The sequence below is a fragment of the Rhinoderma darwinii genome, chromosome 3 (assembly GCF_050947455.1).
Source record: "Rhinoderma darwinii isolate aRhiDar2 chromosome 3, aRhiDar2.hap1, whole genome shotgun sequence".
Lineage (NCBI taxonomy): Eukaryota > Metazoa > Chordata > Amphibia > Anura > Rhinodermatidae > Rhinoderma > Rhinoderma darwinii.
Genome location: NC_134689.1, coordinates 411,099,491 through 411,116,660, shown reverse-complemented (window position 1 = coordinate 411,116,660; position 17,170 = coordinate 411,099,491). Strand labels below are relative to the sequence as shown.

The following is a 17,170-nucleotide window of genomic DNA, read 5'->3' as shown; positions in this document are numbered from 1 at the left end:
AATCAGCATTTTGTCAACAAGACATTGGTTCTGAACAGGGTCAATAAATTCATCATCAAATGACCTTGTGGCGCAACGGTAGCGCGTCTGACTCCAGATCAGAAGGTTGCGTGTTCAAATCACGTCTGGGTCAGTTGTTGCTTTGATCATCATAATGTGAGTACAGAATGCTAATTTTCATCCAGCTAGTTCCAATTCCTTTGATAAGAGAATTAGGACTCACCTTGAAGTCAAACTTTTTGGACTTCTCCTTTTTTAAAGCGGCAATATCTTCGCAGCTTTTATTATTGCAATGAAAAAAGGGAAAATGTTGCTGTTGTATCAAGAAAGATATCCAGGTTCCTCTTAAATCATTCAACAAATCAACCATCACAAAATCCTTTGGCAGAGAGTTCCAAAGTCTCACTGCTCTTACAGTAAAGAATCTCAGTCTGTGATGATGGTGAATTTTTTTTCCTCCCGACGTACTTGATGCTGTCTTGTTCTGGTTAAAGCCCTGGCTTTAAAAATAAAATAATAAATAAAAAAATGTACCCTACATTGATATATTTGTACATAGTAAATAGATGGCACCTAAGAAATGTTGAAGAAAACTCAATAGCCTTTCTTGTTATCCATCTTCACCTTAAATGGTATTTTTGATTTCTGCTTATACTCAATTTCTTTGTAAAATCGCATGGCCCTTAAATCCAATTTAGTTAAAGAAAGAAAAATGCTTACAGAGGATTTCCTTATCGAGTAAAAATCTCACTCTCAGCGTCCCATTATTTACTTGGAAGCATTTAACGCTAACGGCAAGATGGCACGAAGCTTCTAGGCTTTTGGAGTTTGGTTAAAATTGGTTTAATTTAAAACCGGTTTCTTCAATCAATCAGAATGAGCAGGTAATCAGCATTTTGTCAACAAGACATTGGTTCTGAACAGGGTCAATAAATGCATCATCAAATGACTTTGTGGCGCAACGGTAGCGCGTCTGACTCCAGATCAGAAGGTTGCTTGTTCAAATCACGTCAGGGTCAGTTGTTGCTTTGATCATCATAATGTGAGTACAGAATGCTAATTTTCATCCAGCCAGTTCCTTTGATAAGAGAATTAGGACTCACCTTGAAGTCAAAGTTTTTGGACTTCTCCTTTTTTAAGGCAGCAATATCTACGCAGCTTTTATTATTGCAATGAAAAAAGGGAAAATGTTGCTGTTGTATCAAGAAAGATATCCAGGTTCCTCTTAAATCATTCAACAAATCAACCATCACAAAATCCTTTGGCAGAGAGTTCCAAAGTCTCACTGCTCTTACAGTAAAGAATCTCAGTCTGTGATGATGGTGAATTTTTTTTCCTCCCGACGTACTTGATGCTGTCTTGTTCTGGTTAAAGCCCTGGCTTTAAAAATAAAATAATAAATAAAAAAATGTACCCTACATTGATATATTTGTACATAGTAAATAGATGGCACCTAAGAAATGTTGAAGAAAACTCAATAGCCTTTCTTGTTATCCATCTTCACCTTAAATGGTATTTTTGATTTCTGCTTATACTCAATTTCTTTGTAAAATCGCATGGCCCTTAAATCCAATTTAGTTAAAGAAAGAAAAATGCTTACAGAGGATTTCCTTATCGAGTAAAAATCTCACTCTCAGCGTCCCATTATTTACTTGGAAGCATTTAACGCTAACGGCAAGATGGCACGAAGCTTCTAGGCTTTTGGAGTTTGGTTAAAATTGGTTTAATTTAAAACCGGTTTCTTCAATCAATCAGAATGAGCAGGTAATCAGCATTTTGTCAACAAGACATTGGTTCTGAACAGGGTCAATACATTCATCATCAAATGACCTTGTGGCGCAACGGTAGCGCGTCTGACTCCAGATCAGAAGGTTGCGTGTTCAAATCACGTCAGGGTCAGTTGTTGCTTTGATCATCATAATGAGAGTAGAGAATGCTAGTTTTTCATCCAGCTAGTTCCAGTTCCTTTGATAAGAGAATTAGGACTCACCTTGAAGTCAAAGTTTTTGGACTTCTCCTTTTTTAAAGCGGCAATATCTTCGCAGCTTTTATTATTGCAATGAAAAAAGGGAAAATGTTGCTGTTGTATCAAGAAAGATATCCAGGTTCCTCTTAAATCATTCAACAAATCAACCATCACAAAATCCTTTGGCAGAGAGTTCCAAAGTCTCACTGCTCTTACAGTAAAGAATCTCAGTCTGTGATGATGTTGAATTTTTTTTCCTCCCGACGTACTTGATGCTGTCTTGTTCTGGTTAAAGCCCTGGCTTTAAAAATAAAATAATAAATAAAAAAATGTACCCTACATTGATATATTTGTACATAGTAAATAGATGGCACCTAAGAAATGTTGAAGAAAACTCAATAGCCTTTCTTGTTATCCATCTTCACCTTAAATGGTATTTTTGATTTCTACTTATACTCAATTTCTTTGTAAAATCGCATGGCCCTTAAATCCAATTTAGTTAAAGAAAGAAAAATGCTTACAGAGGATTTCCTTATCGAGTAAAAATCTCACTCTCAGCGTCCCATTATTTACTTGGAAGCATTTAACGCTAACGGCAAGATGGCACGAAGCTTCTAGGCTTTTGGAGTTTGGATAAAATTGGTTTAATTTAAAACCGGTTTCTTCAATCAATCAGAATGAGCAGGTAATCAGCATTTTGTCAACAAGACATTGGTTCTGAACAGGGTCAATAAATTCATCATCAAATGACCTTGTGGCGCAACGGTAGCGCGTCTGACTCCAGATCAGAAGGTTGCGTGTTCAAATCACGTCTGGGTCAGTTGTTGCTTTGATCATCATAATGTGAGTACAGAATGCTAATTTTCATCCAGCTAGTTCCAATTCCTTTGATAAGAGAATTAGGACTCACCTTGAAGTCAAACTTTTTGGACTTCTCCTTTTTTAAAGCGGCAATATCTTCGCAGCTTTTATTATTGCAATGAAAAAAGGGAAAATGTTGCTGTTGTATCAAGAAAGATATCCAGGTTCCTCTTAAATCATTCAACAAATCAACCATCACAAAATCCTTTGGCAGAGAGTTCCAAAGTCTCACTGCTCTTACAGTAAAGAATCTCAGTCTGTGATGATGGTGAATTTTTTTTCCTCCCGACGTACTTGATGCTGTCTTGTTCTGGTTAAAGCCCTGGCTTTAAAAATAAAATAATAAATAAAAAAATGTACCCTACATTGATATATTTGTACATAGTAAATAGATGGCACCTAAGAAATGTTGAAGAAAACTCAATAGCCTTTCTTGTTATCCATCTTCACCTTAAATGGTATTTTTGATTTCTGCTTATACTCAATTTCTTTGTAAAATCGCATGGCCCTTAAATCCAATTTAGTTAAAGAAAGAAAAATGCTTACAGAGGATTTCCTTATCGAGTAAAAATCTCACTCTCAGCGTCCCATTATTTACTTGGAAGCATTTAACGCTAACGGCAAGATGGCACGAAGCTTCTAGGCTTTTGGAGTTTGGTTAAAATTGGTTTAATTTAAAACCGGTTTCTTCAATCAATCAGAATGAGCAGGTAATCAGCATTTTGTCAACAAGACATTGGTTCTGAACAGGGTCAATGCATTCATCATCAAATGACCTTGTGGCGCAACGGTAGCGCGTCTGACTCCAGATCAGAAGGTTGCGTGTTCATATCACGTCAGGGTCAGTTGTTGCTTTGATCATCATAATGAGAGTAGAGAATGCTAGTTTTTCATCCAGCTAGTTCCAGTTCCTTTGATAAGAGAATTAGGACTCACCTTGAAGTCAAAGTTTTTGGACTTCTCCTTTTTTAAGGCGGCAATATCTACGCAGCTTTTATTATTGCAATGAAAAAAGGGAAAATGTTGCTGTTGTATCAAGAAAGATATCCAGGTTCCTCTTAACCCCTTCCCGCTCCTTGACGTACTATTACGTCATGGCAGCTGTATCGTTCGCGCTCCATGCCGTAATAGTACGTCTCGGGAGTAACGGCCGTTTCGGCCGTCCTCCCGACACATACAGGAGCTGTGACGCTGCTGTCTTATTCAGCAGCTGTCACAGCTCCTACAGCGGGGACCGATCGCTGTGTCCCCGCTTATTAACCCCTTAAAAGCCGTGTTCTATAGAGATCGCGGCTTTTTAGGGGTTAAGCTGCCATCGCCGGCCTGCTACGCGATAGCGGCCGGCGATGGTGACTATGGCAACCGGACACCAAACAATGGCGTCCGGCTATGCCATAGACGGAAGCCTAGTGGGTCCTGACAACGTCAGGACCCACTATGCTTGCTGTCAGTGAGTAGCTGACAGTTCTAATACACTGCACTACGCATGTAGTGCAGTGTATTAGAATAGCGATCAGGGCCTCCTGCCCTCATGTCCCCTAGTGGGACAAAGTAATAAAGTAAAAAAGATGTGTAAAAATAAGAAAATAAAAGATTTAAAAGTAATAAAAGTAAAAATCCCCCTTTTTCCCTTATCAGTCCTTTATTATTAATAAAAATATATAAACAAACAAATAAACTATACATAATTGGTATCGCCGCGTCCGTAACGGCCTGAACTACAAAATTATTTCATTATTTATCCCGCACGATGAACGCCGTAAAATAAAATAATAATAAACCGTACCACAATCACAATTCTTTGGTCACTTCACCTCCCAAAAAATGGAATAAAAAGAGATCAAAAAGTCGCATGTACCGAAAAATGGTATTGATCGAAACTACAGTTCGTTACGCAAAAAAAAAGTCCTCGCACGGCTTTATTGATTGAAAAATAAAAACGTTCTGGCTCTTAGAATAAGGTAACACAAAAAGTGAATGATTGTTTACAAAACGTATTTTATTGTGCAAACGCCATAAGACATAAAAAAAAACTATAAACATCTGGTATCGACGTAATCGTATCGCCCCGCAGAATAAAGTGAATATTTTATTTATAGCGCACGGTGAACGCTGTAAAAAAAAAAGAATAAAAAAACAATAGTAGAATTGCTGTTTTTTAGTCACCGCGCCACCTAAAAATAGAATAAAAACTGATCAAAAAGCCGCATGCACCCCAAGAAAACTACAATGGATTCCTCAAGGGGTCTAGTTTCCAAATTGGGGTCACTTTTGGGGGGTTCCCAATGTTTTGGCACCACAAGACCTCTTCAAACCGGACATGGTGCCTAATAAAAAAGAGGCCTCAAAATCCACTAGGTGCTCCTTTGCTTCGGAGGCCGGTGCTTCAGTTCATTACCGCCCGAGGGCCACATGTGGGATATTTCTCTAAACTGCAGAATCTGGGCAATAAGTATTAATTTGCGTTTCACTGATAAATCCTTTTGTGGTATAAAAAAAATGGTATAATGAGGATTTTCTGAAAAAAAAAATAAATGTAAATTTCACCTCTACTTTGCTCTAAATTCCTGTGAAACACCTAAAGGGTTCATAAACTTTCTAAATGCTGTTGTGAATACTTTGAGGGGTCTAGTTTCTAAAATGGGGTATTTCATAGGGGTTTCTAATATATGGGCCCCTCAAAGCAACTTCAGAACTGAACTGGAACCTAAAAAAATAAATAAATGAGGCAATACTTCGCTTCTTACATTATACTGATAATGAGCCGTGCCCACCCCGAGATGACCCCAGTTTTGACCGTTTGTATAAACGGAGACCCCTATTAGACCGTTCCAGTGCCCGGTTTTCCCAAGCATACACCCCGAGAAGTGTATTTCTATAGATGAGTCCCTGGTACATTTTAAAGGTAGGGTTCAATTCCGCGAGTACCTGCCGGGTAAGAGGGCAAGGTATGGCGTGAAGATGTATAAGCTGCGAGAGTGCATCAGGGTATACCTACAGGTTTAGGATATATGAAGGAAAGGCCACCCCCCCAAACCAGACTGCATCCTGGACTACAATAGGTACATGGGAGGGGTGGACTTGTAAGATCAAGCCCTGAAGCCCTACAGCGCCATGCGGTGTGGTATAAGAAGCTGGCCGTGCACATCATACAGATGGCTTTGTACAATGCGTACGTGCTACGTCGATGTGCAGGCCAGACGGGAACTTTCCTGGAATTTCAAGAGGTGATTATCAAGAACCTAATCTTTAGGGACCAAGAAGGGGGGGCACCCAGTACTTCCGGAAGCGAGGCCACACGCATCGTACCAGGGCGGCAACACTTTCCAGGGGAAGTTCCCCAAACTGGCAAGAAGGGAAAAAGTCAAAAGAGGTGCAAAGTCTGCTATAAGAGGGCGATAATGGATGACACAATATATCAATGTGACACGTGTCCCGAATAACCAGAGCTCTGTATGAAAGAGTGTTTTAAAATTTATCATACATCCCTTGGTTTATAATTTACCCCAATTTTACTTACCCTGATGCACTCCGCACAGCTTATCCCCCGTCGTCTTTCCCCTCTGAGCCCTGCTGTGTGCCCAGGCAGCTGATAACAGCCACATGTAGGGTATTGCCATACCCGGGAGAACCCACATTACAGTTTATGGGGTGTAGGTCTCCGGTCAAAATGATCACTACACCTCTAGATGAATGCCTTAAGGGTGTAGTTTTTAAAACGGGGTCACTTCTTGCGGGTTTCAACTGTACTGGTACCTCAGGTGCTTCTGCATACATGACTTCGCACTAGAAAATCCCCAGTAGGCCAAATGGTGGTCCTTTCCTTCTGAGCCCTCCCATGGGCCCAAACGGCAGTTTATCACAACAAATGGGGTATTGCGGCCCTCAGAACAAATTGCGCAACAGAATGGGGTATTTTGTTTCTTGTGAAAATAAGACATTTTCAGCTACATATTATTTGGGAAAAATAATTTTGTTTTCATTCCCAGCCCAATTCAAATTAGTTCTGTGAAAAAACTATGGGGTCAAAATAGTCACAACACCCATAAATGAATTCCTTGAGGGGTGTAGTTTCCAAAATGGGGTCATTTGTGATTGTTTTCTATTGCTTTGATAGCTCTGGGGCTCTGCAAATGCGACATGGCACCCGAAAACCAATCCAGCAAAATCTGGACTCCAAAGAACACACAGCGCTCCTTTCCTTCTGAGCCCTCCCATGGGCCCAAATGGCAGTTTATCACCACAAATGGGGTATTGCCGCAATCAGGACAAATTGGGCAACAAAATGGAGTATTTTATTTCTTGTGAAAATAAGAATTTTTGAGCTAAAATGACATATTATTGGAAAAAATATATTTTTTTTTAATTCCCAGCCCAATTCAAATAAGTTCTGTGAAGAAACTATGGGGTCTAAATGGTCACATTACCCATAAATTAATTCCTTGAGGGGTGTAGTTTCCAAAATGGGGTCACTTCTGGTGGGTTTCCATTGCTTTGATACCTCTGGGGCTCTGCAAATGCGACATGGCAGCCGAAAACCAATCCAGCAAAATCTGGACTCCAAAGAACACACAGCGCTCCTTCCCTTCTGAGGCCTCCCATGGGCCCAAACGGCAGTTTATTGCCACAAATAGGGTATTGCTGCACTCAGGAGAAATTGGGCAACAAAATTGAGCATTTTGTTCCCTGTGAAAATAAGAAATTTTGATAAAAAATTACATCTTATTGGAAAAAATGTCATTTTTTTAATGTCACAGCCCAATTGAAATAGGTGCTGTGAAAAAACTGTGTGCTCAAAATGCTAACAACAACCATAAATGAATTCCTTGAGGGGTGTAGTTTCCAAAATGGGGTCACTTTTGGTGGGTTTCCATTGCTTTGATACCCCTGAGGCTTTGCAAATGCGACATGGCACCCGAAAACCAATCCAGCAAAATCTGGACTCCAACAAACATATAGCGCTCCTTTCCTTCTGAGCCCTCCCATGGGCCCAAACGGCAGTTTATCACCACAAATGGGGTATTGCCACACTAAGGACAAATTGGGCAACCAAATTGGGTATTTTGTTCCCTGTGAAAATAAGAAATTTTGATCACAAATGACATTTTATTGGAAAAAATGACATTTTTTTCATTTCACAGCCCAATTCAAATACGTGCTGTGAAAAAACTGTGCTGTCAAAATGGTAACAACAGCCATAAATGAATTCCTTGAGGGGTGTAATTTCCAAAATGGGGTCACTATTGGGGGATTCCTACTGTTTTGGCACCTCAACACCTCTTCAAACCTGGCATGCTGCCTAAAATATATTCTAATAAAAAAAGAGGACTCAAAATGCACTAGGTGCTTCTTTGCTTCTAGGGCTTGTGTTTTAGTCCACGAGCGCAGTAGGGCCACATGTGGGACATTTCTAAAAACTTCAGAATCTGGACAATACATATTTAGTAGTGTTTCTCTGGTAAAACCTTCTCTGTTACAGAAAAAAAATGAATAAAATTGAAATTCCGCAAGAAAAATGAAATTTGCAAAGTTCACCTCCACTTTGCTTTAATTCCTGTGAAATGCCTGAAGGGTTAAAAAACTTTCTAAATGCTGTTTTGAATACTCTGAGGGGTCTAGTTTTTAAAATGGGGTGTTTTATCAGGGTTTCTAATACATAGGCCCCTCAAAGCCACTTCAGAACTGTACATGTACCTAAAAAAAAAGGCTTTTGACATTTTCTTAAAAATATGAGAAATTGCTGTTTATGTTCTAAGCCTTGTAACGTCCAAGAAAAATAAAAGAATGTTCAAAAAACGATGCCAATCTAAAGTAGACATATGGGAAATGTGAACTAGTGACTATTGTGGGTGGTATAACCGTCTGTTTTACAAGCAGATGCATTTAAATTCTGAAAAATGCAATTTTTTCAAAATTTTCTCTAAATTTTGCAATTTTTCACCAATAAACACTGAATATATCGACCAAATTTTACCTAGAACATGAAGCCCAATGTATAAAAGAGTATCCGGCACACCAATATAGAAAAAAAGGTATTTTTTATTTTGTTTCTAATGCCAGTGATACAGCGGCCAGCCGCTATCAGCACCACTAGCGCTCGTCAATTCAGTTGCCCAGCACGGCTCAGTGCCTGATGAAGGTCACCTAGACCGAAACGTCGCACTCTGCCACTGGCATTAGAAACAAAATAAAAAATACCTTTTTTTCTATATTGGTGTGCCGGATACTCTTTTATATTTATGTTTGGGTTGGGCCCCTATCCGTGCAAAACCTCACCCTTCCACGTATCTGGTGCTATCTGAACCTTTACACAAATGAAGCCCAATGTGTCACGAGAAAACAATCTCAGAATCGCTTGAGTAGGTTTAAGCATTCCGACGTTATTACCACATAAAGTGAAATATGTCAGATTTGAAAAATGGGCTCTGAGCCTTAAGGCCAAAACTAGGCTGCGTCCTTAAGGGGTTAAATCATTCAACAAATCAACCATCACAAAATCCTTTGGCAGAGAGTTCCAAAGTCTCACTGCTCTTACAGTAAAGAATCTCAGTCTGTGATGATGGTGAATTTTTTTTCCTCCCGACGTACTTGATGCTGTCTTGTTCTGGTTAAAGCCCTGGCTTTAAAAATAAAATAATAAATAAAAAAATGTACCCTACATTGATATATTTGTACATAGTAAATAGATGGCACCTAAGAAATGTTGAAGAAAACTCAATAGCCTTTCTTGTTATCCATCTTCACCTTAAATGGTATTTTTGATTTCTACTTATACTCAATTTCTTTGTAAAATCGCATGGCCCTTAAATCCAATTTAGTTAAAGAAAGAAAAATGCTTACAGAGGATTTCCTTATTGAGTAAAAATCTCACTCTCAGCGTCCCATTATTTACTTGGAAGCATTTAACGCTAACGGCAAGATGGCACAAAGCTTCTAGGCTTTTGGAGTTTGGTTAAAATTGGTTTAATTGAAAACCGGTTTCTTCAATCAATCAGAATGAGCAGGTAATCAGCATTTTGTCAACAAGACATTGGTTCTGAACAGGGTCAATAAATTCATCATCAAATGACCTTGTGGCGCAACGGTAGCGCGTCTGACTCCAGATCAGAAGGTTGCGTGTTCAAATCACGTCAGGATCAGTTGTTGCTTTGATCATCATAATGAGAGTAGAGAATGCTAGTTTTTCATCCGGCTAGTTCCAGTTCCTTTGATAAGAGAATTAGGACTCACCTTGAAGTCAAAGATTTTGGACTTCTCCTTTTTTAAGGCGGCAATATCTACGCAGCTTTTATTATTGCAATGAAAAAAGGGAAAATGTTGCTGTTGTATCAAGAAAGATATCCAGGTTCCTCTTAAATCATTCAACAAATCAACCATCACAAAATCCTTTGGCAGAGAGTTCCAAAGTCTCACTGCTCTTACAGTAAAGAATCTCAGTCTGTGATGATGGTGAATTTTTTTTCCTCCCGACGTACTTGATGCTGTCTTGTTCTGGTTAAAGCCCTGGCTTTAAAAATAAAATAATAAATAAAAAAATGTACCCTACATTGATATATTTGTACATAGTAAATGGATGGCACCTAAGAAATGTTGAAGAAAACTCAATAGCCTTTCTTGTTATCCATCTTCACCTTAAATGGTATTTTTGATTTCTACTTATACTCAATTTCTTTGTAAAATCGCATGGCCCTTAAATCCAATTTAGTTAAAGAAAGAAAAATGCTTACAGAGGATTTCCTTATCGAGTAAAAATCTCACTCTCAGCGTCCCATTATTTACTTGGAAGCATTTAACGCTAACGGCAAGATGGCACGAAGCTTCTAGGCTTTTGGAGTTTGGTTAAAATTGGTTTAATTTAAAACCGGTTTCTTCAATCAATCAGAATGAGCAGGTAATCAGCATTTTGTCAACAAGACATTGGTTCTGAACAGGGTCAATAAATTAATCATCAAATGACCTTGTGGCGCAACGGTAGCGCGTCTGACTCCAGATCTGAAGGTTGCGTGTTCAAATCACGTCAGGGTCAGTTGTTGCTTTGATCATCATAATGAGAGTAGAGAATGCTAGTTTTTCATCCAGCTAGTTCCAGTTCCTTTGATAAGAGAATTAGGACTCACCTTGAAGTCAAAGTTTTTGGACTTCTCCTTTTTTAAGGCGGCAATATCTACGCAGCTTTTATTATTGCAATGAAAAAAGGAAAAATGTTGCTGTTGTATCAAGAAAGATATCCAGGTTCCTCTTAAATCATTCAACAAATCAACCATCACAAAATCCTTTGGCAGAGAGTTCCAAAGTCTCACTGCTCTTACCGTAAAGAATCTCAGTCTGTGATGATGGTGAATTTTTTTTCCTCCCGACGTACTTGATGCTGTCTTGTTCTGGTTAAAGCCCTGGCTTTAAAAATAAAATAATAAATAAAAAAATGTACCCTACATTGATATATTTGTACATAGTAAATAGATGGCACCTAAGAAATGTTGAAGAAAACTCAATAGCCTTTCTTGTTATCCATCTTCACCTTAAATGGTATTTTTGATTTCTACTTATACTCAATTTCTTTGTAAAATCGCATGGCCCTTAAATCCAATTTAGTTAAAGAAAGAAAAATGCTTACAGAGGATTTCCTTATCGAGTAAAAATCTCACTCTCAGCGTCCCATTATTTACTTGGAAGCATTTAACGCTAACGGCAAGATGGCACGAAGCTTCTAGGCTTTTGGAGTTTGGTTAAAATTGGTTTAATTTAAAACCGGTTTCTTCAATCAATCAGAATGAGCAGGTAATCAGCATTTTGTCAACAAGACATTGGTTCTGAACAGGGTCAATAACTTCATCATCAAATGACCTTGTGGCGCAACGGTAGCGCGTCTGACTCCAGATCAGAAGGTTGTGTGTTCAAATCACGTCAGGTTCAGTTGTTGCTTTGATCATCATAATGAGAGTACAGAATGCTAGTTTTTCATCCAGCTAGTTCCAGTTCCTTTGATAAGAGAATTAGGACTCACCTTGAAGTCAAAGTTTTTGGACTTCTCCTTTTTTAAGGCGGCAATATCTACGCAGCTTTTATTATTGCAATGAAAAAAGGGAAAATGTTGCTGTTGTATCAAGAAAGATATCAAGGTTCCTCTTAAATCATTCAACAAATCAACCATCACAAAATCCTTTGGCAGAGAGTTCCAAAGTCTCACTGCTCTTACAGTAAAGAATCTCAGTCTGTGATGATGGTGAATTTTTTTTCCTCCCGACGTACTTGATGCTGTCTTGTTCTGGTTAAAGCCCTGGCTTTAAAAATAAAATAATAAATAAAAAAATGTACCCTACATTGATATATTTGTACATAGTAAATAGATGGCACCTAAGAAATGTTGAAGAAAACTCAATAGCCTTTCTTGTTATCCATCTTCACCTTAAATGGTATTTTTGATTTCTACTTATACTCAATTTCTTTGTAAAATCGCATGGCCCTTAAATCCAATTTAGTTAAAGAAAGAAAAATGCTTACAGAGGATTTCCTTATCGAGTAAAAATCTCACTCTCAGCGTCCCATTATTTACTTGGAAGCATTTAACGCTAACGGCAAGATGGCACGAAGCTTCTAGGCTTTTGGAGTTTGGTTAAAATTGGTTTAATTTAAAACCGGTTTCTTCAATCAATCACAATGAGCAGGTAATCAGCATTTTGTCAACAAGACATTGGTTCTGAACAGGGTCAATAAATTCAACATCAAATGACCTTGTGGCGCAACGGTAGCGCGTCTGACTCCAGATCAGAAGGTTGCGTGTTCAAATCACGTCAGGGTCAGTTGTTGCTTTGATCATCATAATGAGAGTACAGAATGCTAGTTTTTCATCCAGCTAGTTCCAGTTCCTTTGATAAGAGAATAAGGACTCACCTTGAAGTCAAACTTTTTGGACTTCTCCTTTTTTAAAGCGGCAATATCTTCGCAGCTTTTATTATTGCAATGAAAAAAGTGAAAATGTTGCTGTTGTATCAAGAAAGATATCCAGGTTCCTCTTAAATCATTCAACAAATCAACCATCACAAAATCCTTTGGCAGAGAGTTCCAAAGTCTCACTGCTCTTACAGTAAAGAATCTCAGTCTGTGATGATGGTGAATTTTTTTTCCTCCCGACGTACTTGATGCTGTCTTGTTCTGGTTAAAGCCCTGGCTTTAAAAATAAAATAATAAATAAAAAAATGTACCCTACATTGATATATTTGTACATAGTAAATAGATGGCACCTAAGAAATGTTGAAGAAAACTCAATAGCCTTTCTTGTTATCCATCTTCACCTTAAATGGTATTTTTGATTTCTACTTATACTCAATTTCTTTGTAAAATCGCATGGCCCTTAAATCCAATTTAGTTAAAGAAAGAAAAATGCTTACAGAGGATTTCCTTATCGAGTAAAAATCTCACTCTCAGCGTCCCATTATTTACTTGGAAGCATTTAACGCTAACGGCAAGATGGCACGAAGCTTCTAGGCTTTTGGAGTTTGGTTAAAATTGGTTTAATTTAAAACCGGTTTCTTCAATCAATCAGAATGAGCAGGTAATCAGCATTTTGTCAACAAGACATTGGTTCTGAACAGGGTCAATAAATTCAACATCAAATGACCTTGTGGCGCAACGGTAGCGCGTCTGACTCCAGATCAGAAGGTTGCGTGTTCAAATCACGTCAGGGTCAGTTGTTGCTTTGATCATCATAATGAGAGTACAGAATGCTAGTTTTTCATCCAGCTAGTTCCAGTTCCTTTGATAAGAGAATTAGGACTCACCTTGAAGTCAAACTTTTTGGACTTCTCCTTTTTTAAAGCGGCAATATCTTCGCAGCTTTTATTATTGCAATGAAAAAAGGGAAAATGTTGCTGTTGTATCAAGAAAGATATCCAGGTTCCTCTTAAATCATTCAACAAATCAACCATCACAAAATCCTTTGGCAGAGAGTTCCAAAGTCTCACTGCTCTTACAGTAAAGAATCTCAGTCTGTGATGATGGTGAATTTTTTTTCCTCCCGACATACTTGATGCTGTCTTGTTCTGGTTAAAGCCCTGGCTTTAAAAATAAAATAATAAATAAAAAAATGTACCCTACATTGATATATTTGTACATAGTAAATAGATGGCACCTAAGAAATGTTGAAGAAAACTCAATAGCCTTTCTTGTTATCCATCTTCACCTTAAATGGTATTTTTGATTTCTACTTATACTCAATTTCTTTGTAAAATCGCATGGCCCTTAAATCCAATTTAGTTAAAGAAAGAAAAATGCTTACAGAGGATTTCCTTATCGAGTAAAAATCTCAGTCTCAGCGTCCCATTATTTACTTGGAAGCATTTAACGCTAACGGCAAGATGGCACGAAGCTTCTAGGCTTTTGGAGTTTGGTTAAAATTGGTTTAATTTAAAACCGGTTTCTTCAATCAATCAGAATGAGCAGGTAATCAGCATTTTGTCAACAAGACATTGGTTCTGAACAGGGTCAATAAATTCATCATCAAATGACCTTGTGGCGCAACGGTAGCGCGTCTGACTCCAGATCAGAAGGTTGCGTGTTCAAATCACGTCAGGGTCAGTTGTTGCTTTGATCATCATAATGTGAGTACAGAATGCTAATTTTCATCCAGCTAGTTCCAGTTCCTTTGATAAGAGAATTAGGACTCACCTTGAAGTCAAAGATTTTGGACTTCTCCATTTTTAAGGCGGCAATATCTTCGCAGCTTTTATTATTGCAATGAAAAAAGGGAAAATGTTGCTGTTGTATCAAGAAAGATATCCAGGTTCCTCTTAAATCATTCAACAAATCAACCATCACAAAATCCTTTGGCAGAGAGTTCCAAAGTCTCACTGCTCTTACAGTAAAGAATCTCAGTCTGTGATGATGGTGAATTTTTTTTCCTCCCGACGTACTTGATGCTGTCTTGTTCTGGTTAAAGCCCTGGCTTTAAAAATAAAATAATAAATAAAAAAATGTACCCTACATTGATATATTTGTACATAGTAAATAGATGGCACCTAAGAAATGTTGAAGAAAACTCAATAGCCTTTCTTGTTATCCATCTTCACCTTAAATGGTATTTTTGATTTCTACTTATACTCAATTTCTTTGTAAAATCGCATGGCCCTTAAATCCAATTTAGTTAAAGAAAGAAAAATGCTTACAGAGGATTTCCTTATCGAGTAAAAATCTCACTCTCAGCGTCCCATTATTTACTTGGAAGCATTTAACGCTAACGGCAAGATGGCACGAAGCTTCTAGGCTTTTGGAGTTTGGTTAAAATTGGTTTAATTTAAAACCGGTTTCTTCAATCAATCAGAATGAGCAGGTAATCAGCATTTTGTCAACAAGACATTGGTTCTGAACAGGGTCAATAAATTCAACATCAAATGACCTTGTGGCGCAACGGTAGCGCGTCTGACTCCAGATCAGAAGGTTGCGTGTTCAAATCACGTCAGGGTCAGTTGTTGCTTTGATCATCATAATGAGAGTACAGAATGCTAGTTTTTCATCCAGCTAGTTCCAGTTCCTTTGATAAGAGAATTAGGACTCACCTTGAAGTCAAACTTTTTGGACTTCTCCTTTTTTAAAGCGGCAATATCTTCGCAGCTTTTATTATTGCAATGAAAAAAGGGAAAATGTTGCTGTTGTATCAAGAAAGATATCCAGGTTCCTCTTAAATCATTCAACAAATCAACCATCACAAAATCCTTTGGCAGAGAGTTCCAAAGTCTCACTGCTCTTACAGTAAAGAATCTCAGTCTGTGATGATGGTGAATTTTTTTTCCTCCCGACGTACTTGATGCTGTCTTGTTCTGGTTAAAGCCCTGGCTTTAAAAATAAAATAATAAATAAAAAAATGTACCCTACATTGATATATTTGTACATAGTAAATAGATGGCACCTAAGAAATGTTGAAGAAAACTCAATAGCCTTTCTTGTTATCCATCTTCACCTTAAATGGTATTTTTGATTTCTACTCATACTCAATTTCTTTGTAAAATCGCATGGCCCTTAAATCCAATTTAGTTAAAGAAAGAAAAATGCTTACAGAGGATTTCCTTATCGAGTAAAAATCTCACTCTCAGCGTCCCATTATTTACTTGGAAGCATTTAACGCTAACGGCAAGATGGCACGAAGCTTCTAGGCTTTTGGAGTTTGGTTAAAATTGGTTTAATTTAAAACCGGTTTCTTCAATCAATCAGAATGAGCAGGTAATCAGCATTTTGTCAACAAGACATTGGTTCTGAACAGGGTCAATAAATTCATCATCAAATGACCTTGTGGCGCAACGGTAGCGCGTCTGACTCCAGATCAGAAGGTTGCGTGTTCAAATCACGTCAGGTTCAGTTGTTGCTTTGATCATCATAATGTGAGTACAGAATGCTAATTTTCATCCAGCTAGTTCCAATTCCTTTGATAAGAGAATTAGGACTCACCTTGAAGTCAAAGTTTTTGGACTTCTCCTTTTTTAAGGCGGCAATATCTACGCAGCTTTTATTATTGCAATGAAAAAAGGGAAAATGTTGCTGTTGTATCAAGAAAGATATCCAGGTTCCTCTTAAATCATTCAACAAATCAACCATCACAAAATCCTTTGGCAGAGAGTTCCAAAGTCTCACTGCTCTTACAGTAAAGAATCTCAGTCTGTGATGATGGTGAATTTTTTTTCCTCCCGACGTACTTGATGCTGTCTTGTTCTGGTTAAAGCCCTGGCTTTAAAAATAAAATAATAAATAAAAAAATGTACCCTACATTGATATATTTGTACATAGTAAATAGATGGCACCTAAGAAATGTTGAAGAAAACTCAATAGCCTTTCTTGTTATCCATCTTCACCTTAAATGGTATTTTTGATTTCTACTTATACTCAATTTCTTTGTAAAATCGCATGGCCCTTAAATCCAATTTAGTTAAAGAAAGAAAAATGCTTACAGAGGATTTCCTTATCGAGTAAAAATCTCACTCTCAGCGTCCCATTATTTACTTGGAAGCATTTAACGCTAACGGCAAGATGGCACGAAGCTTCTAGGCTTTTGGAGTTTGGTTAAAATTGGTTTAATTTAAAACCGGTTTCTTCAATCAATCAGAATGAGCAGGTAATCAGCATTTTGTCAACAAGACATTGGTTCTGAACAGGGTCAATAAATTCAACATCAAATGACCTTGTGGCGCAACGGTAGCGCGTCTGACTCCAGATCAGAAGGTTGCGTGTTCAAATCATGTCAGGGTCAGTTGTTGCTTTGATCATCATAATGAGAGTACAGAATGCTAGTTTTTCATCCAGCTAGTTCCAGTTCCTTTTATAAGAGAATTAGGACTCACCTTGAAGTCAAACTTTTTG

At 38.0% G+C, this 17,170-nt stretch overlaps 14 non-coding genes across 14 annotated transcripts; all 14 read left to right on the top strand.

Annotated features, from left to right (window-relative positions):
- Positions 1-61: 61 nt before the first annotated feature.
- Positions 62-133, top strand: TRNAW-CCA (transfer RNA tryptophan (anticodon CCA)). Its single transcript has one exon. It is a non-coding gene; the product is annotated as a tRNA-Trp (tRNA).
- An 814-nt stretch (positions 134-947) lies between these two features.
- On the top strand, positions 948-1,019 carry TRNAW-CCA (transfer RNA tryptophan (anticodon CCA)). The gene has a single exon. It is a non-coding gene; the product is annotated as a tRNA-Trp (tRNA).
- An 808-nt stretch (positions 1,020-1,827) lies between these two features.
- TRNAW-CCA (transfer RNA tryptophan (anticodon CCA)) lies at positions 1,828-1,899 on the top strand. The gene has a single exon. It is a non-coding gene; the product is annotated as a tRNA-Trp (tRNA).
- An 815-nt stretch (positions 1,900-2,714) lies between these two features.
- Positions 2,715-2,786, top strand: TRNAW-CCA (transfer RNA tryptophan (anticodon CCA)). The gene has a single exon. It is a non-coding gene; the product is annotated as a tRNA-Trp (tRNA).
- Positions 2,787-3,600: 814 nt separating this feature from the next.
- TRNAW-CCA (transfer RNA tryptophan (anticodon CCA)) lies at positions 3,601-3,672 on the top strand. Its single transcript has one exon. It is a non-coding gene; the product is annotated as a tRNA-Trp (tRNA).
- Positions 3,673-9,894: 6,222 nt separating this feature from the next.
- Positions 9,895-9,966, top strand: TRNAW-CCA (transfer RNA tryptophan (anticodon CCA)). Its single transcript has one exon. It is a non-coding gene; the product is annotated as a tRNA-Trp (tRNA).
- Positions 9,967-10,781: 815 nt separating this feature from the next.
- On the top strand, positions 10,782-10,853 carry TRNAW-CCA (transfer RNA tryptophan (anticodon CCA)). The gene has a single exon. It is a non-coding gene; the product is annotated as a tRNA-Trp (tRNA).
- An 815-nt stretch (positions 10,854-11,668) lies between these two features.
- On the top strand, positions 11,669-11,740 carry TRNAW-CCA (transfer RNA tryptophan (anticodon CCA)). The gene has a single exon. It is a non-coding gene; the product is annotated as a tRNA-Trp (tRNA).
- An 815-nt stretch (positions 11,741-12,555) lies between these two features.
- Positions 12,556-12,627, top strand: TRNAW-CCA (transfer RNA tryptophan (anticodon CCA)). The gene has a single exon. It is a non-coding gene; the product is annotated as a tRNA-Trp (tRNA).
- An 815-nt stretch (positions 12,628-13,442) lies between these two features.
- TRNAW-CCA (transfer RNA tryptophan (anticodon CCA)) lies at positions 13,443-13,514 on the top strand. Its single transcript has one exon. It is a non-coding gene; the product is annotated as a tRNA-Trp (tRNA).
- Positions 13,515-14,329: 815 nt separating this feature from the next.
- TRNAW-CCA (transfer RNA tryptophan (anticodon CCA)) lies at positions 14,330-14,401 on the top strand. The gene has a single exon. It is a non-coding gene; the product is annotated as a tRNA-Trp (tRNA).
- An 814-nt stretch (positions 14,402-15,215) lies between these two features.
- TRNAW-CCA (transfer RNA tryptophan (anticodon CCA)) lies at positions 15,216-15,287 on the top strand. Its single transcript has one exon. It is a non-coding gene; the product is annotated as a tRNA-Trp (tRNA).
- An 815-nt stretch (positions 15,288-16,102) lies between these two features.
- Positions 16,103-16,174, top strand: TRNAW-CCA (transfer RNA tryptophan (anticodon CCA)). Its single transcript has one exon. It is a non-coding gene; the product is annotated as a tRNA-Trp (tRNA).
- An 814-nt stretch (positions 16,175-16,988) lies between these two features.
- On the top strand, positions 16,989-17,060 carry TRNAW-CCA (transfer RNA tryptophan (anticodon CCA)). The gene has a single exon. It is a non-coding gene; the product is annotated as a tRNA-Trp (tRNA).
- The last annotated feature ends 110 nt before the right edge of the window (positions 17,061-17,170 follow it).